This window comes from Pyrgilauda ruficollis, unplaced genomic scaffold, assembly GCF_017590135.1.
Source record: "Pyrgilauda ruficollis isolate IOZ18807 unplaced genomic scaffold, ASM1759013v1 scaffold34, whole genome shotgun sequence".
In the NCBI taxonomy this organism is placed as follows: domain Eukaryota; kingdom Metazoa; phylum Chordata; class Aves; order Passeriformes; family Passeridae; genus Pyrgilauda; species Pyrgilauda ruficollis.
The window spans coordinates 1,076,742-1,081,330 of record NW_024524822.1 but is presented as its reverse complement, the minus strand read 5'-3'; the positions used below and the strand labels follow the sequence as shown (position 1 = coordinate 1,081,330).

Genomic DNA, 4,589 nt, shown 5'->3' with positions numbered 1-4,589 from the left:
TGGAGTTTTTCCAATTTTTTTTTTTTTTTTTTTTTTTTTTTTTTTTTTTTTTTTTTTTTCTGGCTGAGGCTACAAAGCTGCCCTTTGATCCCTGTGCATGTTAGATTTTAATATTAGTGTCAATTGTATTTCTAAGTCCAAAACCTCTTTTAAAATGGGAACATTTTCACTGGCTCTGGCTCAAGGCTTCCCTCACTGGATTAAACTATTTATTGTTTCCCACATGTCTTAAGAAATGGATTAGTTGAGGCATTTGTGGCCTTTCCTAGGACAGACATGGAGGCAGAAATGTAACACAGTCCTTGGACTGGGGCACCTCAATGCTGCAAGGCTGCTGGGCCACAAAAATCAGTGTTGTTTATAAGGAAAGAAATTATTTCTCTCTCCAACTTGGAACCCCTGGAAGGAGACCCGGGAATGAAAAGTATTCCAGAGAAATGCACAGAGTCCAGGATGGCTTTAAAAATAGAAATTATATTCTGAAGTTGTGAGGAGAATATCAAAAGCAAGTTTTCATGGATAGACAGAAAGACACCTTTAAATCTCCCTAAAGAAAGCAATAAAAGCCTGTCTGGACGTGGACTGGGCAGGTCACAGCCTTGGCCCTGAACAGACCCACAGGGGACCAGCCTGGCCCCATCCCTGGGGCAGAGCTGCACGACCTTCCCACACCTCTGAAAGTCTCTGTAGCATTTCCATCCCACAGGTAACAAAGACCAAGGAATCACAGAATCCTGCAATCCCCTCAGCTGGGATGGACCCGCCAGTTCCACCAGCCCAGCCCAGCCCCTGTCCCTGCCCAGACCCCCCAACAAGCCCACCCTGGGCATCCCTGGCAGCGCTGTCCAAAGGCTCCTGGAGCTCTGGCAGCCTCGGGGCCGTGCCCATTCCCTGGGGGCAATGAAGAGGTGCCCTCCCTGCCTCCCACATTTACCTGGGATTCAGGATTTGGATATAAACCATTTCACCCTCTTTTCCTCTCTAGTCAAGCTCTGTCTTTGAAAGAGGAGATGATGGGTATGGATACAAAGGAATTCCAGGTCCCCTGGCAAAAGTCATCTTTGCCCCAGGCCGATGCTCAACAGTCAGAGAGTTTGGGCTCTGCATTGCAGCAGGGTCACTGGAAAGGACCTCTGGCATTAATGTCAGCTACTGCAGAGATTAAGAATTCAGCAAAACACATCCTGAACATTTGTCCTCTTTGCACAGAAAGGAAAGACATTAATTTTTCAGAGGATCATTTCCATCCCCACCAGGATCAGCTAAGCTGAACCCGCAAGCCTGATTGTAAAAAGTGAACTTGAACCACAAAGATATTTTTGGGTCTTGCTCTGTGGTCTTCTCTGAAAGCCAAATGAAGACATAAAACTGGAATGTGGGACAGGGGGAATCCAGGTAAAGCCACAACAGCCCGGAGATAAATTCCCTTTTAGTAAAACCCATCTACCCATTTTGCAGGACCTGGGGTTACAATAACAGTAACTTGTGCTCATTTATTAATTGCAGATTAATGGGAACCCTGCTGGCTTCTGTTTCTTTGTCCTTACTGGGATATGTCCAGAGGAAAGCAGGGAAATTCCTGCAGGTCACTTCCCATGGGGAGGAAACACATCAACCCTCCAAAGCTCACTTTTTTGGGACAACAGAGCTGGAAGGAACCAGCCTGGGGAGAGGCAAACAAAGCCCCATGTCCCTCGTGCCACCCTGTGTCCCCCTCCACAAGAAAAAAATCTTTCAGGCTTTTGAGCCTTCCTTCCCTCAGATGGAAAAGGTCCTTTTGAAGTTCAGAAGTTACCTTTTCAATCACTGGTTTGGCTCATTTGGACTCAATATAGGGAGTCTACTTGAAAATAAATAGGGAAAAGAGATGTGCAAAGGCAGAGGAGGAAATCTCATAAATCTGGACAGCAATTAATGGAATTCAAGATGCAAAACAGGTTAATTCTTACCTATTACTTTAGTCTTAGAAATTATCACTTTACAGTCCCCCCAGAAGGGTTCTGTAGATGACTGATGTTACTGATTCTCCACAAGCCATATTTATGATGTTTTCAGCCAGCTCTGCAATTACTGAGCTCTGGAGCCATAATTTGATCCTCCTGCTGCTGTCTGAAGAGATAAACCAGCTCTGACTGTAAATACCTGGCAGCCACTCCAGCTTTGTCCATCAGTGACCCCCACAAAGTCTGCAGGGTCCAGAAGGCTCCAAATCCCATTACTGGGTGTTCCCCTTCTCCGATTGCTGTACATTAAATATATTTCAAGGGTACAACTCTGACCACCGCTGGTTTCTCTGCTTCTCATTGCCTGTTGTTTGGTGTAGGTGCTGGAGGATATTTATAGTTCACTTAAGCTAGGGTGGATGCTCCAAAAAACAACATCAGGAACACTTTGGGAATAAACAGGAAGATAAAGCAGTGAGGTCTTTGCAGGAGGTGCAGATCCTCCCCAGGCTCCAGTGAGATTTGAACTCACGACCCCTGGTTTACTAGACCAGTGCTCTAACCCCTGAGCTATGGAGCCTCTGAAATTTGGGTGCTTTTGCCTCTGCAAACATTTCATATCATAATTTTCTCATAATTCTAGTGTGAAATGGCCCCAGCACTGCTGGAATGTGCTGCTCCAGAGATTTTCAATTCTCTTTCCAAACTTCACCAAAACCCATCAGAGACACAAAACCACCACCACAAGGTGAACCCAAAGCTGGAATTTACTCTCCTTCAGCTCATCCCTCTCAGGACATCAGGATGGGCGATTCCCTTTTCACCAGCCCAGCAGCTTCAGGAGTTTACAAAGAAATTATGATAATGGGGGTCTTCATAGTTATTGCACTTATTTCACAAAAACTGAAAGAAACGAGCCATGAAGATGCTTCAAAAGCTGGGCCCTCTCTCATATGAGGAAATGCTGAGAGAATTGGGATTATTCAGAGAAGAGAAGAGAAGAGAAGAGAAGAGAAGAGAAGAGAAGAGAAGAGAAGAGAGAAGAGAGAAGGCTCCAAGGTGACTTTATTGTAGCCTTTCAGTACCTGAAGGGCCTCCAAGAGAACTGGAAAGGGACTTTTCATAAGGACATGGAGGGACAGGACAAGGGGAATGGCTTCCACTACCCCACTGCTCCCCACTGGAAATCAGTTGTTTATTTATTTCTCCCTCTCAGCTCTTCACATTTGTCACTGCTTCCTTAGGAGTCCATGTTTTGTTCCTTCCAGCTGCTTCATCCTCCCTTTGAGAGCCCTTTGGATGCCACCTCCAGGCTGAGTCTGATGGACTGGGGCTGAGCGCTCCCCAGGCTGAGCTTCCAGCTGGGGCTGAAAGTGTCACAGAAGTGACATGTGGGGTGAATGTGGAGAAAGCGAGAATCTCAGAGAACAGAGCTTTGCATTTAGCATTTGGCCAATGAGAACCTCTGTGATATTGGTGTAGAATTGTTCAGTGTGGGCAGTGCCAGAGTGACTGGGAGACTCCTGTAGATCCCACCCCGTGGTGCCCTGGGCTGGCCCTTGGGGAATTTCTGCACGGAAGGAGGAGCTCTGGACCTGCACAGTCCCTTGTGCACCAAGTCTCAGCTTCCTCACATCCAACAGGCAACTTCTGCAGAACTGCAATAGAAAATCCCTGTCTGGATCACCTCAAATTTGGGGGAAGTATTTGTGGAGCCTGTCAGCAAGGCCAGGAGAGGATGCTGGCTGTGCATTAAACCCGCAGGCACAAAAATGTCTCATGGCAGGGGAAAATGTACGGCAGCAGCTGAAGAGGACTCTGAGTTTCAGGGTAGATGCACAAAAAGAAAATATAAGTACAAATGGTTAAAGGGTGACTCAGAATAAGCCACATTGTGTCTATTATTCCTGGTCTTTTTTTGTGGAAGAAAATTGCTCTCTTTGAAAGAAACCAGAAATTAAGACCATCCATCCTCCCAAGCGTAGAAAAACACAAACCCTCATTAGGTGGGCTGAAAGGCAATTCTCAGGCCTTTATCTGACAAGCTAAGAGCAGGATTCTGTCTATAGCATTTAAGGAGAAATGATGAATTACCTGGCATGGGTTCAGTGCCTGAGCTTGGCATTGGATGAACTCACAAAGAAGCCTGAAGCCAATCAAACAACTTTGTACAAGCCCTGCTGAAAGCAGCCCTTTGGGGGCACACAGGGAGGACGTGCACCAATAAATAAAGCTGAAAATAATAATGAACATCCCATGCAGGAACATGTGCTTGGAGCATGGTTTCCAAGAGCAGCTGGACTTGGAGCCTGGGAACACATGGCTGAGCCATGAGAGACTGCCTGGCAGAAGGCAGTAATGGAGCAGTTTGATACAGGCTGTGTTCAGACCTGAACTTGAAAAATAATATGGTTTAAATGTGTGCTGGTGCTGGGAGCACTTTGGTGAGAAATAAATGCTCCTGGTAATGAGAAGTGATGGAGTGGTGAATGTGAAAGACTGCCTGGTGCTGGAAAGGTTGTGTCCATGCTTTCCTGACTGAAACTCTGCCATGTTTCCCAATGTCTGTGTGCTATGAAATACTTGGATGTTTTAACCTCGGTGCAGACCCTTGCAGTGCTGAGAGCTGGCCTGGAGTGCAGCTGG

The 4,589-nt window shown here is 46.3% G+C and overlaps 1 non-coding gene across 1 annotated transcript; it reads right to left on the bottom strand.

Annotated features, from left to right (window-relative positions):
- Nucleotides 1–2,450: 2,450 nt before the first annotated feature.
- Nucleotides 2,451–2,523, bottom strand: TRNAT-AGU. The gene has a single exon. It is a non-coding gene; the product is annotated as a tRNA-Thr (tRNA).
- Nucleotides 2,524–4,589: the final 2,066 nt, after the last annotated feature.